General features: G+C 39.9%; 1 protein-coding gene across 1 annotated transcript in view; it reads left to right on the forward strand.

Annotated features, from left to right (window-relative positions):
* The first annotated feature begins 1,649 nt into the window (after positions 1-1,649).
* LOC124273544 (multiple epidermal growth factor-like domains protein 10) overlaps positions 1,650-23,273 on the forward strand; it is a 33,149-nt gene continuing 11,525 nt past the window's right edge. Inside the window, exon 1 of the mRNA XM_046708823.1 lies at positions 1,650-1,717. The gene's annotated coding sequence lies outside the window, so the exon portion shown is untranslated. The remainder of the gene's footprint in view (positions 1,718-23,273) is intronic.

The following is a 23,273-nucleotide window of genomic DNA, read 5'->3' on the forward strand; positions in this document are numbered from 1 at the left end:
GAGAGAAGGAAACCGTGAGCACAGAATTGTGACGTGATCCGTTTATTTCTGGAGTGCAAGTGATGGTTAGGACCTACACCTGCCTTCCATACATACCCCTTAACCCGGAACACAGTGATTTGTCATCTCGTGCCACGCACACAGTTTCCATTCAAGATGACCAGCTCGCATGTCAAACATAAACCATCTTTGTTTTAACTGCCTGTGTCCATCGTACAGACAGCTATGACCGGAGGGAAGAGTTACCTGTGCACAATAGCCCCATTGACTTTTTACATTATATTGCACCGCAATGCAGGCATAGATTTTCTGTGCAGTGACATGTTTGCCTAAAGCGATCACTGCGTATAATAAACCAAATGTATTGAGGGAGCATATGTTTGTACCCAAAAGAATTTAATATTATATCTATACGATCGCAAACCAAATATTTACAATAAAGCTAAATTAATCAATTATATTTTATATATATTTGCTTAATGTTTAGCACGATAACAGTATGACCGTAAAATTGATGACGTCATTTGGCTGTGTGCCTGTTTGGTATTCCAGATGCAGCACTTGGCATTTGCAAAACAACACTAGCTGTTATGGTGAAAATGCTGCCCGTCGCCTTGAAGCAGGAAGTAGGTCCGTAGTAGGGTGTGATGAAGTGAATCCTATTTCTCATGTTCTGCTGGTTATCATGTCGCGAGGCCATACATCTGAAACATCATCTACGCCAACATGTGACGTAATCTGACACCAAGATGGCGCTGTATCGGACCGGCTATTCCATGTGGTATAATATCACATTTGATCATAATCACAACTGTCACCAGAAAGTGAGTGAGTGAGTGAATTTAGTTTTACGCCACACTCAGCAATATTCCTGCTATATGACGGCGGTCTGTAAATAGTCGAGCCTGGATTAGATAATCCAGTGATAAACAGCATGAGCATCTACACAATTGGGATACGATGGCATGTGTCAACCAAGTCAGTGAGCCTGACCAGTCAATCCCGTTAGTCGCTTCTTACGACATGCGTGGGTCACTGAAGACCAATTCCAACTCGGATCTTCATGGGTCTAAAGCGCAAGTAAACATAAACTAATGAGTGGGAGGAAATCACTACTTGATGATCTTCTTAGAAGTTTATACCATTGATTTAAACCCAAGCTACTGAGAAACCGGACATTCTCAAGGATTCGAACCCACGATAAATGGCTTTTGACACCTCACTTCGCGAATAATGATGAATGAGACCCCAGCCCCTCACCAATCTAAAATAGTATCAAATATATGATTTATTGTTGAGAACAAGTGAATTTCATGTGTATGTTTAGGGAAAACCCAAACCGACACAAACGGTTAAATTCACCTATTGGGGAACCCCACAAGAAACGATTTGGAGCGAACAAATCAATGGGTTCTTATCGGGATTTAGAATTAGAGACATGAGATAAGATTTTTGTAAGTTGAATAATCCGTGATTTTTTTTGTAAATATATACATGTGTTTGTACTTCCTAATCAATCTTGACCAACAAGCACTAACGAAAGTAGATATATACACTACTACTTCACGTTGTATAACTCTGGGTTGCATACTAACCAATCAAAGTAGCTGTCACAAATGGGCTTGACTCCCTGTATATACAGTGTGGTTTTCACTTCCTTGTGTACATGCTGTTTGTTGACGGACAATACAGCCGTGAGGTTCATTGCTGTCGCTGGGTAAGTAATGAAGATTACGTTGCTCTTTGTTTCCTCGATGTTTCAATATGCATCTGTGATGGTTGTCGACAACGTGTAACTTGGGGTTGGATGAAACAAACACACCAATATCAGATACACAGCAGTGTCTGTCGACATTGAACAAGTAAAATCATGGAAAAAATATCTTTGAACACGAACTAGCTAAACGACTTGTTCTTAAGATTTAACTACAGTGGACTCCCTCTAAACCGACATCCCTGTAAACCGGCATATTTATTTGTCCCGAATTTGTCCCTATATAATATAATATTAAAAACTCCCTCTAATCTGTCATCCCTCTATTCCGAATTCCGACACTCAAATCTGGTCCGAAAATATGTTTTAGTGCAAATTGACGCTCTCTAACCCGACATTGTAATTTCACATGATGTGTAATGAGCAGTCAACATGCTTAGGCGAGAGGTGGCAGTTAAATAAATATTACGGAAGTATTGGTAGGTTCGGTGATAAAAGTATCGTTTAATTACGCGACAGTTTTCCACTGGCACATGCTCGTGATATAGACGGAATCAAACATCTCACTCATATTTTAGCGGAGAATTCTTAAGAATATGTGAAGGTTTTTGTCGATATATTCGCTTGTATTCATGTTGTAGGTGGTAATACGGTATTAACGGTCATGTTTTTATATTTTATTAACTTCAGTGTACAAATTTTCATCTCATGTGTGACTCATTGACGTCCCAGTTAAAGATGCCTTTCTGTGGCTGTTGAAGCCATATTTCAGAGGCCTCTCATCTACTGTGTTTTGAGGTTTGATGTTGTCGAACTGTAGATGATGTAGGTTTTTAAGTTATGTTTGTTAGGTCTTTAACATTGTATTGAACATGATAATATGCCTAAATAAGAGGTATTTAATCTACTGCTCTCTTATATCACGTACAAGGGGCTATCAAAATGTTTTGAGCCTAAAATACTTCTGACATGTGCATGATAAAAATAAATGTATAATATTGAAGAATGGTTAATATCATTCACATAAACGTAATACTGACATGCACATATCGCTAGTTTCCGGTCTATTCTAGCTAGTTTCAAAATCTGGTAAATCCCCAGGTATTGATGGAACACCACCCGAATTCTTCAAACATGCTCGATGCATACTTCCCTGCCTAGAAATATTGTTTAATGCTATACTGGACAGCGGCATTTTTTCTGATATCTGGAATGTTGGCTTGATCATTCCACTCTATAAAAAAGGAAGCACTCATGAACCAAATAACTATCGTGGAATCTCTTTGTTGAATGTAATGGGGAAAATATTCACTTCAGAATCCGTATCTGGTTAGATTTAAACGATATATTACATGAATGCCAAGCAGGGTTTAGGCCCGATTACTCATCAGCTGATTATATTTTCGTTCTGCAAGCTCTATGCCAAAAGTATTTAAGAAAACGTAAACATCGGTTTTACGCAGCTTTCATTGACTTTCGGAAGGCCTTTGATTATATAGACAGAAACAAGCTTTTATATGCTCTTATCTCCAAAGGTATACATGGGAAAATAATACGAATCCTCAAAAACGTGTATGATAAGGTATCTGCTTGTGTGAAAATATCTACTGTACGAACAGAAGTATTCTCGACAACATCTGGACTACGACAAGGATGTATTCTCAGTCCTGTTCTGTTCATTTTCTTTATCAACGAATTAGTAGATGAAATGAATGCATGTGGCCTACGTGGAATATTTGTGAAAAATGGTATGAATGATATACTTTTATTGTTATTCGCAGATGACGTCACTCTCATTGATGACACAGTAATAGGTTTACAAAAACCTGGATACATTAAAATCATTTTGTATCAAATGGGGTCTAGAAGTTAACTTAGATAAATCCTGCATTATTATTTTCAGGAATGGTGGCTATCTTTGAAATAACGAAAAATGGCTTTATGATGGTACAAACATGAAGGTTTTATCTCATTATAAATATCTTGGCATTGTTTTCACATCAAAATTGTACTGGTCTAAAGCATGTGAAACATTAGTCTTACAAGACAGGAAGGCTTAATTTCCGATATTTTCTCTTTTCAGAACTTATCAAAATATCTCTTTGAATGTGGCATCTACTATATTTGATAGCAAAATTGCACCGATTCTGCTTTATGGTGCAGAAATATGGGGTTTTACCTATTGTGCAAACATTGAAAAAATACAAAGTTATTATTTCAAAAGATATCTTCGTGTTAGCAAAACTGTATCTTCAAATATTGTACTCGGTGAAACAGGTAGAAGCCATCTTTGTGTACAGTATTTCACCCGTTGTATAAAGTACTGGTGTAGACTCCTGAATATGGAAAGTTATCGTATTCCAAAGGCATGCTATGAAATGTTAAAAACATACGACGACAATGGTGGTCACAATTGGGTATCCCATGTACGTTCGCAAGATTGTGGCGATGTAACAAGTTTTATAAGCGTTTTTAAACAGAGATGTAAAGATATAGATATACAGAATTGGTATGCAAAAATCACTTCTTCGTCATTCTTCAATCATTACTCGTCATATAAATCTGTACTTGAACCGGAAAAATATATATCAGAGTTTTGCTATGATAAAGATCTCTTACGAGTTTTATTTAAATTCAGATGCATGAGACATAAACTTAAAATTCAACACAACCGTTTTAATAAGGTAAATGCTGATTCCATTAAATGTGATAAATGTAATTGTAATTTGATACAAGATGAGTATCATTTCTTACTCGTATGTCCATTTTATTCACAACAACGCTCTTTGTAGATTCCTGATTTTTATATTATATTTCCAACCAGATAAAGTTTACTCAGCTGCTTGCAACAAAGAATGTAAAACACCTAAAAATATTGCAATTTTTTATCTTAAACTATATTTATCTGTATAAATTGTAAATTGTTCGCCTGACCATGTACTATATTTTGCTTATTGAATTGTACTTTTGGTCATGTGGCCATAAATACTGAATAAAGCTCTTCTTCTTCTTCTTCTTCTTCTTAATCACATGTACCCCTATTGAAACGGCAGAAATAGATAAGCTTGAGTACAGAGCAGTTATAAAATGTTGGGTCCTCCAGTGCCACCCGGCGAGGCACATTGAAGAACGATTGACAGCAGTAAGAGTACCCCATGGGACTCGGTACTCGTACGACTGACAGCGCAGTTATAATGATAAGCAATTCATCAATGCAGTGGATATTCCTGAAAGGTTCTGGTAAACATTGAAAGCCTCACTGGTGTTATTTAATCGTTGACGAATATAAACTAATACTTTCACCTACCTTTAACCAAGACAAATCTAATCCTCAATCCCCACAGAGTACGAATCCTTGTAACGACTACAGGATTTGCACGGGTGTTTTGAAAAAGTGATTTTTGAACAAATACGTGATTTGTGTGTTTAGAAATTGCACATGCACAAACGGTATAAAAACTGTCCAGTTCACATGTTAGAGATGCAGTCTTATGAAAGACCACAGACGAAATGCCCAGGTTTACACAAGAACAGCGTGAGAGGGCCATATGAATGCTGCAAATAGGGGCACCACAAACCCATGTTGCAAGAACATTGAACTGCTCCCGTAATACAGTAGACAACTTGGTACAGTGATTCGGAATAACAGGTCGGGCAACAGACAGGCCAAGGACAGGCAGACCAAGGGTCACCGCACCCCTGAAGATCGCTACCTACGCAACTTGCATCTGCGTGACAGATTCTTGCCTTATAGAACAAACTTTATGGATAACAACTTCTTTTTATTCGTGAGTGCGACGTTTCGTTACAGATTCTTGTACCGTTGTCAAGCATAATGGAACATCAAACGCACATCCACATCAAACGGCAAAAGCCCACCATCAACCGAGACCAAGGATACTTCATTCCATCCGCTTATGATGCACTCATCCACCAAGCCCAATCTACTGTATAAACCCTGCTGTATAAACATCTCATTATTATTTGTACATGATTGGCTTCCACGCCTGTCCTTTGTCTACTCTCTGGCTTCATCAGCTTTTTGCCTAGCCAATTATGTTAATTATGTTGTTTTCTTTGTTACATTGTTACATCCAGTATATATACACTTCCCCCTTCTTCATGTTTCCTTATGCTTGACAAAGGTACAAGAATCTGTATCGAAACGTCGCACTCACGAATAAAAAGAAGTTGTTATCATAAAGTTTGTTCTATATTGTACTTCCCAACTTCTAAAATGCCACTCAAAGCAGTTAGATTCTTGCCTGTGACGTCATCGAATGCGTTGGGCCGTATGGTCAGCAGACAGAGTGTAGCAAGACGACTAAGGGCAGCCGGTATCAGAGCCTACAGACCCTTCCGAGGCCCGCTGTTGACCAATGAATATCGTCGTCGGAGACTGAGATGTGCTCGAGAACAGTGCTCGGTGTTGTCAACGCCATGATTGGCAGCGCGTCCTAGCACAGACGAGAGCAAGTTCTGCATTTTTACGTTCTGAAGAGGAGAACGTACTCCACGTTGTTGCCTACAAGAGGTCGTACCCTTTGGGGGTAGGAGCGCAATGGTGTGGGGTAGGCATTTGTGATGACGAGAGGACACCATTGGTCATTGATGGTAACTTGAATGCCGTACGCTTCAGAGATGAGGTCCTACGCCCTGTTGTGATTCCATTCCTTCATCAACAGGGTACCATGTGCCCGTAAATTTGACGGCGACAACAACCTCGAAACACAGGGGATGAACTCATTTCGGCCCTCCATGAAGAATGGCGACGCATCACACGTGACGTCATCAGGCAACTCGCGAATTCGGCGCGTAGCAGATTGTTTGCCTGCATTCAAGTCAATGGAGGTCACACACGCTACTAGGGTGACACATAATACCACCTATGGTCATGTTGTGCCGAGCTGACCATTTGGACACGTATTAAAAACCGTTTTGTACCACACATGGACATTAACAGCCATATCTAATTTATTGTCCATTGTATTGCTCTTGTTTGACAAGATTTAAGAGCATATCACGATACCGTTTATGTTGAACATTTATGTTTTGTTGTTTTTTCGCTATCGAGATTCAAATCGGCTGCCAAGTTTCTTTTGGACGTTCGTTTATCTACTGAAACTTGGCTTAGATATTCTAGATACCTGTTTGATAAAGCCTATTTGATCACATTATCGATCCAGCCTTTGGTGATATCGCGTCTAAGCAGTGTGACTTGTCAACGTTTGGAGATATATTTGCTGACCCAATAAGCAGGGGTACAGTACATGCTAGTATTAACAAGTTTAAGGCTAATAAGACCTGGGAATCATAGGGGCAGTTCCTTTTACCTTTTCTGGAAACTCAGTTCTCTGTATAGGAAAGGAAAGGAAAGTCCCCTATGTCTTGGGCAAAAGCTGTGATTATCCCGTTTTAAAAAATGGAGAAAACTTGAAATATCCAGGCAATATCTATCTTTCGTGTGTTTGTGGCATGTTACTTATATCTTAAACATGGGACAAAACCACAGAAGAAATAACATGCTTCAAAACATGCTATTCTACGATTGATAATAGTTTCAACTTGCAGGCACTTATATGGGCATTTTATCTCTGTATTGTTGATTTTTCCAAAGCCTTCGAACAGACAAAATCTTTTTATTTGTTCAGAAAGAATGGTCTTTCGTGAAACAATTGAGTAAATGTGTACAAAAATACAGACGTGTTTGAACGTCGACTAGGTTGTGTTCTTAGCCCTTTCCTGTGAATTGTTAACCGAAATCACATCAGCTGGTACAAATGATGTTCAGTTATCCCAAGAATAACACAAGAAGCTGTTCCTGTCTTCTTTTATATGCTGGTGGTGTTTGTTTTCCTTAATTATACTATAACTAATGCCAAGAGCCTTGTAAAACTATACTCACTTACCCAAAAGCAAATTAGGAGATAAACATACTGTGTTTGGAAATTAGATGAATGTTAGACCGAATTGATAGTCTCTAAATTTCATTCGAAGCCGAACGCGTAGCGTGAGGTTTCAAATGATTAATTTAGAGACTAAATTCACGCACGTGCCTCCACCCCGGCATGCGAGGAAGAGTGACAGTGCTGCTTTGTGTACATGCGACTAACTTGGGATTCCTTGGAACATTGTTCTCATCATTTGGGACTGGATTGTGGCCAAGCTTTTCAAAGTGTACGAACATAGCAGTGACAGCCTTCGGGGAAGGTGGCAGAGAACTGAATTCTCATGGTTCAGTTTTTGACATTTTGAACATGCAACGGGACATGATGGAGTATGAGTGGCAAATTTTGTGTTTCGCCTGACCGTTATCTTGCGAATTTCCCATTCTAAACGGAAACAAATATACCATTTACCAGGTAGGTAAATGTTTACGAACGTTTTGCCGCACAAATAGGGATATTTTTATAATAGAAAGTAATAATTATGATAGTGATGTCCCCTTAATTGTGGAGAAGAAATCGTATAATTGTATTTTTCGATTTTTAATAAATGTTTCATCAGCATTTCCATCACGTCTGTTGTGTTGATATTAGTCATGCTGGTGGCCAAGCTGAAGTAGTGCGGCAGTGTTGTATACGTGCGCCGTGAAGCGCCATGAAATCAGACGCATTTTCAATCCAAATTGATACCGTCTGATTTTATGGCTTGACCAATCAAATTCGAGCATTTCACGTAGCCATGGTAGAATCGATATTTGAGAGAATTGTGTCTTCAAGTACAAGGAGAATTTTTATACAAACAAAATGGAGTAACACTTTCTAAAACAGAAAGGTGGATTTACAAATTTGCAAAGTTTCATCTTTGTACAGTTATCTTGGTGTGCTGTTATCACGTGCAAACCATCCATAAACAACCTGACTCTGGCGCCAATGCGACATTAATGCATAAGATGTTTGTCGTCCACTTCTTTGTTTGTTCTAATGCTAGTAATTATAGAGTTCCTTCTTCAAGAGCATATATAGTTGCTGTGAGATAAGATATACACCAATGAATGGGTATTTGACAAATTCAGTTTAAAACCCCCAAAACGTTTGTATTTTGTTGCAGTTGCTTTTCATTAAGTAGTCAATGAACTAATCTGAGAGCTTGAGTGATATGTCTTGTGACATATTGCTGAGTGCGGCGTAAAACAAAACTCACTCAGTCACTACCCTCTCCAAAAGGTGTGCGATGATGAACCTACTGTGATGTAGTCTAACTGACGCCTACTTCTAGCAATGCCTTAAACATATATTGTAGTTTAAAAATGTAAAGCATACATCTTCTTAATTTGTGTTTTATCCAGAAAACTATATTTGAAATGCTGTATCTTCTCATTGATAACATTTGCATAAAGTTCGGGGATAAATCATTTAGACAAGAAGTAGGAATGCCCATTGGAACCATCTGTGCTACTCTCCTTGCGGATTTGCTTCTGTATGTGTATGAATCAGAATTTCTGCTCAGGTTGGCAAAAACAAAATTAGGCAATTTGACCAAAACGTTCAACTTAAGCTTCAGGTATTTCGACGATCTGATAACATTTAATAATGATAATAATAACATGGTCAGTTCCCTTCCACTGATTTATCAGGGGCGGTGGGGTAGCCTAGTGGTTAAAGTGTTAGCTCGTCACGCCGAAAACCCGGGTTCGATATGGGTACAATGTGTGAAGCCCATTTTTGGTGTCAACCGTCGTGATATTGCTGGAATATTGCTAAAAGCAATTACTCACTCACTCCACTGATTTATCACGTGATCTTGATATGCGGAAGACCACTGGGACCGTCATGTATTTCAAGGATTTGTGAGACAAAAGGGATCATTTCAACTTTCTAATTATCAACTGTTTCTTTATGTCGAGCAATATTCTAACGGCCCCAAGCTATTGGTGTTTACATGTCTCTACTTTTGATGTACAATTGAAGATGCGCTTTTTACCAAGACTCCAAAGAGCTCCATAATACTCTTGCTCAGAATTTGTTTGATCAAAGTTACAACATTCAACATTTCAGTAAAAATGCCGCATAAGTGACAAATTGTGTATATTGACTGGTGACCGTGTTTGTCTGGTGACATGTAACTAACCTTTCCACGTGTCTTTATGACAGGTGCCACACTCACTTGTCGCGAACACCTGGTGTCATCACTATTCAATCGTGTGAGTGAGTGAGTTTAGTTTATTGCAGTATTCAAGCAATATCACAGAAGGGGACACAAGAATGGACAGATGGTAAACATGTGGGGGAATCGAACCCGGGTCATCGGCATGACGAGCGAACGCGTTAACCACAAGGCTACTCCACCGTACCATATTCAATCGTATTCTTAAATATGATACTGTCGAAATATCACAATCCACTCTGCTTTTGGGAAAGACTTCTTGTGGATGTGCAAAAGCATTTGTCGCTGATATTTACAACTGTGCCACCCACAATCCCTCGCAATCTACAGGCCTTTGACATGTATGAGTATAATTATCAACTGTGTCACTGAAAGGTCCATTACAGTTTTCATGGCTACCCAGGACAATTTGTAAACATAATTTAGTCAGCTGACCAAGTAGATGAAAAAACATCCCATATTTCATACATATTTATAAGGCTTGCGGTAAGCTTAAAACTGAACTATGTCACATTCCCCTCTTCTTCTAAAAACACTACTAGTACCTTTTTCTATTTTTTTTATAGAACTACTGTTATGTTAACGCTGAATATATACGTGTTTGTGCACGTCTATGGTAAGTAAGCTGCACACAGAAAACATGGACTCGTTTGGAATCGCTCTTAAAGCTATTCTATGTATTGCTGTTGGTAAACTGTAAATAAACATTGGTTAGATAAAAGAGATTAACATTATTTGTTCTCGTGGGTACAGATCACCTGAGTCAAAAGTTGATGGACAATAGATACGTTGAATAAAACAACTATGTGAAGAGCTTATGACGTGAAGACTAGAAGTCCATAAATTCACCATATTTGCATTCGGAATATGAAGTGAACCCGTTGTAATGATAAGGATTTACTGGCCTAATTTTCAAACCTTTAATACGTGGTAAGCGATTTGTCCATTTATGTATTCTGTATGCTTACTCAGCATGAAAATCAAGTTGTGTAGTCTTTTCGTTTTCCCTTCATAATTAAGACACTTATTTCCGTTTGAGTGGCACAACGTTTGACATGCATAACGTTTGACATGCGATAAATTCTAATAGGTTCAGTTTCAACGTTGTAGCAAGTGTAGAATGGCGATGGTTCTGTTTATATAGTAATAAATCTTTATTAGCTGTTATTACTACTACTACTACTACTACTACTGCTGCTGCTGCTGTTGCTGCTGCTGCTGCTGCTACTACTGCTGCTGCTGCTACTACTGCTGCTGCTGCTTCCACTACTACAATTCCAAGGAAATAGATTAGTTTGATGTGATCTGTTGAATTAGGTATGTTACCAAGTATTTCGTCAAGATTTACTCCATTTATGTCTTTAATTTTGTATCAAATAGTAATTGCTAACATGTTGAATAATATCCTTATAATAATAAAAATAATTATTTATATCAATGAATTTTCTGTCCCTTTTGACAGCAACGTGATTGGCAAGATTCAGGAAAAGCATGCTTAATCTGCGGACTTCGCCTTTGAAATGTCTCGCTTGCATCTTAAGTACACTGTCGTCAGACTCCCCATTGTTCTCGGTGCCCTTGGTTTGGTACCTCCTGAACTCTTGGCGCAGATCAGGAGAGTGCCCTGGTTCTCCAGCGGGAGCACAGCCCTTCTGACTCTCTGGGTAATGCAGAAGGCTGCAGTGTTGGGGAGTCTACATATTCTCCCGAAAGTTCTTGGTGGGTTCGACTAGGCAGCGTTTCCTGGGAGATGCCCCATTCGCTGTCTGGGCTGCATGTAGAGGGGAACAACATGAAGTTAGAAACGGATTGGGGATTGGGGATTGGGGATTCGAATCCCGAATCTGAATATTTTTTTCCATATTCGGGATTATAATCCCGAATCTGAATCTAATATTTTCAGATTCGATATTTTTGCACAGTCGACACTCGGCATTCGGTATTTGAACTCTTATATTTCACCCCCTTCTAATGTACTAGGCGCTCGTTGTATACCTGGGTAACTACAGTTTCCGATATTTGAACCTCGAATCTGTGTTTTCTCAACATTCGGGTTTCGGGATTTGAATCCCGAATCTGAATATATTTTTCAGATTTGGGATTCGAATCAGATCAGATTCAGATCCCGAATCTGAATATTTTTCCATCTTCGGGATTCGAATCCCGAATCCTAATTCTTTTTACAGATTCGGTATTTTTGCACATTCGATACTCGGCATTCGGTATTTGAAATCTTATATTTCATCCCCCTTCTAATGTACTAGGTGCTCGTTGTGTACCTGGGTAACTATAAAAAACGTAAACAACCAAACTACAGTTTCCGATATTTTAACAGTTTTCTCAACATTCGGGTTTCCGAACTTGAATCCCGAATCTGAATTTTTTTTCATATTCGGGATTCGAATCACGAATTTACTGCTGCTGTCATTGAGGAGGTGTAACAGATGTGGCCTAGCACCAAGATCATACATGGTAAACCACGTCACCCCCAATCATAAGGTTCCATTGAGCCTGCCAACTGTGATGTGAAGGACATGTTTACAGCCTGGATGTCTGACCACAATGGCACCGCTTGGACCATGGGACCCAGGTTTGATCAGTTCCAGCTACCACAGCGGAATCAAGCAAACACGATTTGCTGGCAGTACTGGATCAGATGCACCAACTCGAATAATTCCTTTAAGCTCCCAGATGAGGTGATTGCAACACTGGAGACGGAAGACGATCTCATCAATGCCATAATCGCCATGGTACCTCCTTCAGACCAGCCAGCACCAGATGCGCCACCAGTTACTGTAGATGTTCCAGATCCCTCAGCAGAAGCAGCCATGCCACATCCAGATCCACCTGTTGTAGCAGATATGCCAGTACCAGATCTACCTGCTGAAGCAGTCGTTATAGATCCAACAGCTGCACCCGCCGTTCCAGATCCGCCATCATCAGCAGAACTCCCTGTTGCAAAGAGACGTCAGCAGATCAGTATCTTGAGGAAGAGGGCAGTAGACTCTCAGCTGCAAAAAGCCGAGAGAATGGTGGAAAGAAGTAAAGTTGTTCTGTCAGAAGTTCACGTTGGTGACAACGTAAAGTTCCAATCCCATCTGTGGACAGAGGTAGAGCGCAATAGTGCAGTGGTAAGGCGTCAGTCTATCATGCTGAAGGCCCCGGGTTCGATTCCCGGTGGAGGCACCTATGTTCGGGTCCCGAGGTGTGCACATTTGCGTAGTATCCTTGGACACGATATTTAGATCCACATCGCTCAGTTCACCCAGCTGTAAAATTGGTACCCGTGAGGGTGTGCTGGCAGTGTGAATGTTTAGTTCATTGCACCTAACAGACAGCATGGCTTTATGATCCAAAGGGAGTTGAAAGAGTATCGGAACGTACGATAGTGTCCTATTACCGGGGATAGTAATGTACGTAGCGCCGTGAGCAGGCAATGTGCCTGGATATGAGCGCCATATAAGCGGACTATTACTATTACTATTACTATTAGAGCTGATCCCATTAATGACAGTTGGATATACACAACTGCTGTCAAAGCTGGTGTTTTTTATCTGGAAAATACTCTCGCAATTTCAATTTGATGTGTGTGCCACAGCTCCGTACACCTTAGAGGATATGTCTACTGAAAAGCTCGCCTCCTTACGCTTAGCAGTCTAGTTTGGGTCAGCCTGTGGTGGACAAGGCTTTGTTAAGTGCAATTCTGCTGGAGTCAAGAGGTGCCAGACAAATAGATGCAAATGCTACAAGGCTGGTGTAAAATGTAATTCAAGGTGTCACTCATCACTGTCTTGTCAAAATCAAAACTAAATTGATGTTCTCCAAACATGTTCATCATGCTTTTCCTTATGCACATCATGTACATCTATTATGTTGAATAGAGATATCATTGTAGCAAAGAAACGTCTCTATCCTGCTTAATACAAAAGTCTAATTTCACATCTTTTTGGAAGAAATATACCTCAAACTATACAAGATGTGATTTCAGGGAATATGTCTAAACTTCTAGTATACATTTCAGTGATTATGTATACTCCCTGTAAAGTTCAGTGATTATGTATACAAAGCAGCAAAAGAAACGTCAGTTTGGAATTTTCCTTCATAGAAACGGATAACTGTGAACTAGGGAGGCGTAGTAGGGCCACGGTGAAATTTATTTTGTCTTACTATCTCCTACGTAGTACTTAGTATCTCCTACGTAGGACTTAATATCTCCTACGTAGGACTTAGTATCTCCTACGTAGGACTTAGTATCTCCTGTAGGACTTTATATCTCCTACTTAGGACTTAGTATCTCCTACTTAGGACTTAATATCTCCTACGTAGGACTTAGTATCTCCTACGTAGGACTTAGTATCTCCTACGTAGGAAATAGTATCTCCTACGTAGTACTTAATATTTCCTGTAGGAGATGATCGATATACGTTTATATAGATGAATCTGAAACGGTCGACTTAAATCCCCAGACACGCACACAATCTCATGTTTCACTGTCTCAGTCACTGTGAGAGTCTACAGTCATTCGTTTCATTCAATATTAGAGTCTACAGTTATGTGTTTCATTTACTGTTAGAGTCTACTATCATGTGTTTCAATTTACTATGAGAGTCTACTGTTTCCTTGACTGTTAGAGTCATGTGTTCAACTAATTGTTGCACATTACTGTGTTGGACCGACTGTTATACTTTACTGCCTTGCGTTCAGTTTACTATTACGCGTTGCAGTTAGTTCACTGTTATATGTTGCACTTTGTTACACTTTACTATTACGCGTTGGATATTTCAGAGGTCGTTGCACATGAATCTTAATCTGCGTGTACAGACGTGTCTTAGACTATCGGTGGCAATCTATGTGTACGTATCCCCTTATATTTTTACTAATAAATAAAATGACAATTCTTTGCCTTTTTGAATTTCGTATTGTTTAACGCCGTGTGTGTGTGTGTGTGTGTGTGTGTGTGTTTGTTTGTGTGTGTGAATATATGTAGATTTCAAATATATGAAGTATGTATGATAGATTAAACATAGCCATACCCAAACCTCCGTAACTGCAATTAGAACAGGGTCCACGTCACCCTAACGTAATACACACACAATAACACTGTATAGTAACACGGCGTTAGTGTCATGAATATTCACTGACTCACATTTCAACTATCTAACGTCCTGCAAAGCCAAACATTTCTCAACTTAATAACCTTCCTTAAAAAGGATATATTAAGTACTACGTAGGAGATAGTATGCCCTACGTAGGAGATACTAAGTCCTACGTAGGAGATAGTATGTCCTACGCAGGAGATACTTAGTCCTACGTAGGAGATACTAAGTCCTACGTAGGAGATATTAAGTACTACGTAGGAGATAGTATGTCATACGTAGGAGATAATATGTCTTACGTAGGTGATACTAAGTCCTACGTAGGAGTTACTTAGTCTTACGTAGGAGATATTAAGTCCTACGTAGGAGATAGTGACCCCAAAAGATTTTTCACTGTGGCCCTACTACGCTTCCGTAGTGAACTCATTTAAACATCTCCAACTTTACCTGAGCAAAGACATTCCTTCCCAAACTCAGAATGGAACCCAGGAAATCGTCTCAAAAACGAAACCTGATCTCGGAGATGGTACGGTGTTCTCCATGTTTTTCATGCAACTGCAATTGAAACATTCACGTTGCAACGTCAGCAGGATGCCGCGACTGACGACAGCTCAGAGGAACCAGGCGCTAGGAAGACTTGAAGCTGGCCACACTGAACAAGCCGTTTCCAATCACTTCCAGATCAACGTTCGGACCATCTACAGGCTGCAGCAACGTTTCCGGGCCACCAACACCACAAATGATCGCCTACGTACTGGCAGACCAAGGGTGACCACAAGACGACAAGACCGCCATGTTGTGCGACAGCATGTACAGAATCCCTTCATGCAGGCATCCGAAACAGCACGCCAGACAGGGGGAACACACGGAAGACCAATCAGTACTGATACAGTACACTGACGTCTTAACAGCTCAAACATCCATTGCCGTAGAACAGTTTGCCCAACAACACCAAAACTGGCGATACGGGCAGTGGAGAACTGTTCTGTTCACAGATGAGAGTCGGTACTGCGTATCAACTGCAGAAGGCAGAACAAGAATATGGCGACGACGTGGCCAGCGTTACTCAGACCAATGTGTTATGGAAAGAGACTCATGGGGAGGTGCAAGCATCATGGTATGGGGTGGAATAGGCCTGAACCAGAGAGTGGGTCCTGTGGTGTTCCAGAACCTTGGTCCAGGGAGAGGTGGCGGCATCACAGCGGTGGGCTACATCGACCAAGCTCTCAGACCCCACGTCATACCACATTTCGCACGTCACCGGAACAACATTTACCAGCATGATAACGCCCGGGCCTATAGGATACTGCCAGAGCTACACGGGACATCTTACAGCAGATCGGTGTCAACATTATGCAGTGGCCAGCCCTTAGTCCTGATTTAAACCCAATGCAACATCTTTGGGATGAAATTCAGAGGAGACTGAACAATGTCATACCAAGGCCGGACACAGCCGATTTATTGCGCCAGGCCTTTCTCAGAGTGTGGTTCAAGGTGCCAATGGCCTTCATCAATCGATTGGTGCATAGACGCTGTGCTGCAGTTATTGCCGCTCGTGGCGGTCACACTAGATACTGAAGTCAAGGGTCTGAATGGACTGCAAACGTTCACGTAATGTCTTGGCATTGTGCTGAGTGATTCATTGATGTGTCAAGATATTGTACACCAAAAGTGTTTTTGATCCGCTTATTATGTCCATTTCTGTAATGATCTGATTACAGTGCCTATCTAATTTTGAGACCGCCTCCGTGGTGTAGTGGTTAGAGCGTCCGCCCGGAGAGCGGAAGGTCGCGATTCGATCCCCGACCGCGTCATACCAAAAGACGTTAAAATATGGTACTTGTTGGTCCCTGCCGGGCACTCGGCATTAATGGGTACAGCAAAGACTGGTCGACTCGGAGTCAGTATAATGTGTCTGAGTAGGGTATTCATGCTTCACTGCGGCATGGTATCTCAGTGGGCTAGTACTATAAAACCAGCTTAAGTCTGGGCTAGTACAAACAGCCGCACACACACACACACGCATGCACGTCGTCATATGAGCGAAATATTCTTAAGCACGACGTTAAACCCACTTTCACCTCACCTCTAATTTTGAATTCGTACTGACGTCTTTTTTGCTGCTGAGTATATAATCACTGAGTGAGTCAGACATTATACAAAATCACTGAAAATGTCAGGTATTATACATAATCCCTGGTATTACACATTCACTGTAATATATAATTATTGTAATTATACATAATTCCTGAAATTTAAGATACAAAATTATACAAATTTTGCTGAAATCACTTGAATTACTGAAGCGTTGATATTACTACTAAAGTGAGTCATATGTTCATAGATATGTCTTCATTTTTAGGTACAGCACGTTGATTATCAAGAATTTGTATGTCATTGTGTTCATTAATTTTTATTTGAACTTTCTTAATTACTCGAAAGCTCACAGTTAGTTGGGACTGATGTTTGGAAACTGAATATTTGGTTGTGGCAAAATTACTAGCATTAAGAATAATCATACACTTTGCGGAGACGTTGACCATATTTACGCCCTTTATAACATGGCTGACTTTTCCCAAATCGGTTGTTTTCATTGATGTATTTGCACATGTCAGTGATATGTGATTGTTCACAGTGTGTGTGATTGTTCACAGTGATATATGATTGTTCACAGCTTGACATTCATATAATTAGAATAAAACATCCCTTAAAAATGAAATTTCTATAAATCTTAAGGTGTACACGTCATAAGCTGAGGGACATGTTTTACATAATAATTGCAATATAAGGTATTCATAGGTAGGTTGAGACAACAGATGCATTGTTCCTCGGACTGAATAGTGCCTCAGTATCAATTTTCGTTGTAGCTAACCATTCTTTGGATAGTGTACATTAAATTGGTTCGCAAGTACCAATCGTAGTTTGCAGGTTTAATTGCATCACACAACCTCACTTATGGTGCAGTCGCTTCACATGACTCCACCTCACTTTAGTGATAAAATGCAAGGTTTTTCAAGCAACATTAATATCCATTAAACCACAAACCCGCATTTAGAAAAATTATGGTTAGTCGGGAAATTCTCAAACTTCATCCCTTCGTGAATTCAATAATGCATTCATTCATTGGTTCCTGTCGCTGGTTCTATAATATAGGATGGGTGACTGGGGAAATGCTAGAAAAATGCTTTTTTGCCCATATATCTTTATAAAGGTGATAAATGTACTATGTTGTCAATATATCAACTCGGCTATAGTGCACCTAATTTTTATTTCAATTTAACATTCCCATGCATTTAAAGGGCAGTTTACAGGAGAGAATTTGGTACTAAAACAACAACTTAAGATTTTTTCAGAGTTCAACAACAGAAATCTGAAATTTTCTTTATAAATTTATGCTAATAATACAGGTGGTGTAAAAATATGAATTAACGTAATTCTGAAGCAAATAAATGTTGAATGTTTGCGTTACTTTACTTTATTATCGTTTCTTTATTGGAGAAATATTAATATAAATATTAAGTCTTGATAAATAAGTTTCCCGTCATGCATGCACATCTTTATCACAGCGTCCACTATGGCCAACTCACTGAGTCAAAAAAGAAACTTCACAAAATGTAATTTGAAAAAAAATGAATAATTTTTCTCTGATGATACATCTATGTATTCGAAATTGGATCCCTATATGTCGACTCTAGAAAACCGTTAGCAAAACCCACTCAAACCCATCCATTCGTCGTGCAAATGACGTTAGTGCCAAATCAGGTTTTGCACGTGCAGTCGATCACCTGATCTTCGCATCGAAGTTTTCTTCATATGCACGTGTTTGCATTGGCCTCAAGAATTGAAAAAAACACTTTTAAACCACAGTTCTAACGGTACTTGAAATGCCACGATTGTCAAATGTGCAACGTGAACGTGCCGTTGGCATGTTGCAAGCGGGAAGATCAGTTATTGACGTTGCAAGAGCAATGGGATGCATCCACTTTTGATCGCCCAAGGTCGGGTCGTCCACGTGTGACGTCACGAGCAGAAGACCGTCAAATCGTCCTACGTCACCTACGTGACAGATTTCTGCCGGCTACACGAACCAGGGCTGAGATGTTTAGAGGTCGACTGTCCTCACAGACCATTCGAAATCGGTTGCGGGCTGCCAATCTCCATTCTCGACGTCCATATCGTGGGCCAATATTGACGCCGTTTCATCAACGTCAACGTCTGCTGTGGGCCCAACGTCACTTTCGATGGACCCAGAGAGACAGGAATCGAGTCGTCTTTAGCGATGAATCCAGGTTTACCCTCAGATTCGCGGACGGCAGGCATAGAGTCTGGAGACGACGTCGTGAACGGTATGCCCAATGTTGTGTACAGGAAGTCGACAGATTCGGGGGCGGAAGTTGCAAGGTGTGGGGTGCTTTCTGTGGGAACAACGGTTCCCGACTTCGGGTCATCCGTGGAAACCTCACAGTTGCTGCTTACCGCGACCAGGTGCTCACCCCTGAACTCGTTCCTTTCATTGCGGCTCATGGCCCAGGTCTACAGTTCCAGCATGATAATGCTCGTCCGCATACCGCGATGTTAACACGAAATTTCCTTCCAAACGCTGGAATCAACGTCATGGACTGGCCATAAAGGACCCCTGACCTTAATCCAATAGAGCACGTTTGGGATGCACTTGGGAGAAGGCTTCGTGGTCTTAGGAACCAACCTCAGTATTTGCAGGAACTTGGCGCTGCCTTGCAAGAGCAATGACGCAGAATCCCCAACCACGTGTTGACAAGCATCAGGCAGTCGATGATGAGACGGTGTTTGGCAGTGGTGAATGCGCGGGGTGGCCATACACGATATTGAACTGAGAAATTTCGCATTTTTATTCTTGTGACTTGACATTCTGTATACCCATGTTTTGGAACGGCGGTGTAGCCTAATGGAACTGATTATGGCACTGTCAGTGTATCGAGTACATCACACAGATCTCAGCAATGAAATAATAACAATTTAACCATCCTACCATCTCTTGTTCTTTTATAGTGCCCTGAAGAAAGAATGTGAAGTTTCTTTTTTGACTCAGTATATTTGCAGTCGATTGTTGCAAAGGTTAATAAGTTTTTTTTGCGCTTGTATAAGACAGAGGTAAACCTTTCATTAGTTTAGAAAGGGTTTATTACAGAACTTGTAGAGCTGTTGGTATGTCTTACCAACAAGTTTACAATATTGTAAACAAATCAGAAAAGACAGGGACCGTCTCAAAAGCAAAACTGGGACGTACAACCATCCTTGACAACTTTGACAAGGGAGTACTTAGACGGGCGGTTTACAACCTTTAGAATAATAATAATATATATATTCAAAAGAAGCTACACTAGTGACTTCGTTAAATCTTTGGCCAATGTTCACAACTAGATTAAACTGACCGAATTACAACCATATTTTTGCAATGAAATATACTGTTGACATGCAAAACATTTAAAAAACGTTGAACATTTCTACAATCAATCGATAAGATAACACAAGTGATAGGATTCTTTCCAATGTACAGTAATTCGTATGTTTATTTCAAAACAAACACACATACAGAAATGATCCCTTACATAACCAATACGTATACTATTTCTGGTGTCCCCCGCCGTGATATTGCTGGAATATTGCTAAAAGGGCCGTAAAACTAAACTCAGTCAGTCAGTCAGTCAGACATATTCAACATTTTGAAGAAAACATCTATTGAGATGACCCCTGGCCCGAGCGTGTGCTCAGGTGTCAATTTCAACTGTCGATACCGTGCATGGTGATGACGTAACACAGGCAGTTAATGTTTGTATCAAATAACGTCCCACTACCCCTTATTTTTCTAATTTTTTTGGTATTTTCATCAGTAAAAACACATTTTAGGGCATGTCTCAAAATTTATTCCCTCTGTCTACATTAGGTAGATGTTTCTTAAAGTGATATTTGTTATTTGAGTAACTGTAATACCTCTGAAGTTTAAATATAAGTCAAAAAGCATTTTTCTAGCTTTTCCGACAGTACTTTAGTAAGGTTGAATACGGGGTTTTATCAGTCCCGAGTAAGGTTGAATACAACCTTACGATGGACTTATAAAACCCCGTATTTCTCGAGACACGATGTGATAAGGCATTTATCTAGCCGAATGTTTTTACTAAATCAAAGGAAAACAATACGCATCGAATCGACTTGCTGTCATGTTGAAATCAGCTGATCGATTGACCTCAATGCAGCGCACGTTACTAAAGGCTTGGCGATGCTCGCTTTTCTCACTTCGCGTGGTCACCGAGGCGTTGCGGGATAACATGACTTTTGTACTCCCTGCTCGCGGATCGTGACGGGTGTACTTGGTATTTTATCAGTCACGTGAACCAATTAAAACTCGACATTCTTACATGAGGCTGGATAATATTTTTTACGTCAGCTATCGTTTATAATGAAGCTACGTCTAATTTCAAATTGAGCATTAAAAAAGAGTCTTTTGTAATACAATATCGTCGCACACTAATTTGCATAAAACCATGGTCTGTTCCAAGTAAGTCGTTTTGGACTTACAAAAAAGACCTGCAATGCTCATTTCTGCACTAATCTCTCCTCAGTAAAGTCTTTTTTCTACGTTTCCTATCTCCCTACCACTGAGACTGTAGTTAGACCAAGCTTAGTTTAACAGATATTTCTCACTTTCACATATCAACTACATAAATTGCAGAGATAAATGAGAAAATACAGTTTTTTTTCCTATTTCCGACAGTTCTTTCTTTAGTGCTGTCGCCACGAATCTGTTCCGGAGATGAATCTGCCGGATGTAGCGATCTTCGGGCGGTGTCGTGACTCTTGGTCTTCCCGATCTTGTGCGGTCTCGAGTCTCGCCAATCATGCCACAATCATACACGCGCATTTGGACCAATGTTACACAATTACGTTTTTCACGTTTTGAAAAAAAAACACTTCGAAATTTGTTTTCGGACAGCAACGTTATTGTGACAAAGTTTCGTTTTGGTGAATGTTTGATGAAACTTGTACCAGTGTTTTTGTTTTTCATACAAGAACTTTAGAAGTGATAACTTTCTTTTTCCCGGTAGTTTAGTCGTCTTGATCGCATTTGGCTTAAGGAATTTATATTTTTCATTTTTAAGCGTTATCATTTGGATGAAAATAATTTTATGTTACAGTCAATATGCTACGTCCATATGTAGCGTCGGGTATGGACTGATGGGCCCATCTCGCTTATGTGAGAATAAAATACTGAACAATGATTCCATATGGGAATGAAGAAATGACGTTTGTTAAAACAAAAGAAGACACACTTCCGTCATGTGCTTGGAATGATATTATTATTCCCCAACCAACAGAAGAAACCATATACTATAAGTAATAACCTACGTTCAATGCTGATAATCCGTCTAAAATAAATAAATATTCATAAAGCTAATTTATATATTTCATAAATGAGTGAGTGAGTTTAGTTTTACGCCGCTTTTAGCAATACATTTAATAAATGCCCCTAATAAAGAACAAAGAGGTATAACGCCAATGGAATTTTTTCCCCCGCATTTTCTTGTCTCAACAGGGATTCATGTCACTAGTTCATTATTGAAATCCACCAAAAAATACTGGAAAATACATAACACATTATGTAATCGCATTTTAGTAATGGCAATCTTCCATAGAGGACCAGTAGTCTGTCAGTTTTTTCACTCAGGTAAAATGGTCGACACATGAGGTGGCAGAAAGCGGGATGCACTTGCTCCGTGTGATACATCTAAAAAGACTACTTATACTACCCCAAAAAAAAAGAAACGCATAGGCGCTTTGTATTTTTAAAAATCTATTAATTACCTATTGTGTTCAAACAATCGTCAAAATATGTAACAAAAGTGTTGATAACATGATTTTACACAATTGGACAAGTAAAAAATCGACTATACCTGAAAATGTTGATTTTGATGAGATTTCTTACAAGGATTCAAAACGCATCGCCACAACACAGCAAAAATCACCTTCCAGTTGAAATTGTGCAGCAGAAAGAGCATGTACTGTCTGGCTATAAAAATCCAGACTACTTTCGAAAATCGGCATTCGTTTTGAAGCAGCTTCAAGGTCAAATCACTACGCCACGTCTTGACGCTGCGACACGGAACAACACCATTGAAAGAATACACGCTGGCAATTACCTAGCTAAGATACATAGCGTTCACTGACATGAACGCTATGCACCTCCATAGGCCGCAATGGTGGAAATCCTTTGTCGCACTTTCGCGCACTCGTTACGACTTTTGCACACGAAAAACATATATGAATTACTTCTTTGTACTTATATCTGGGCGGTGGGGTAGCCTAATGGTTAAAGCGTT

The sequence above is a fragment of the Haliotis rubra genome, unplaced genomic scaffold (assembly GCF_003918875.1).
Source record: "Haliotis rubra isolate DU_JTF1 unplaced genomic scaffold, ASM391887v1 Scf1815, whole genome shotgun sequence".
Taxonomy (NCBI): domain Eukaryota; kingdom Metazoa; phylum Mollusca; class Gastropoda; order Lepetellida; family Haliotidae; genus Haliotis; species Haliotis rubra.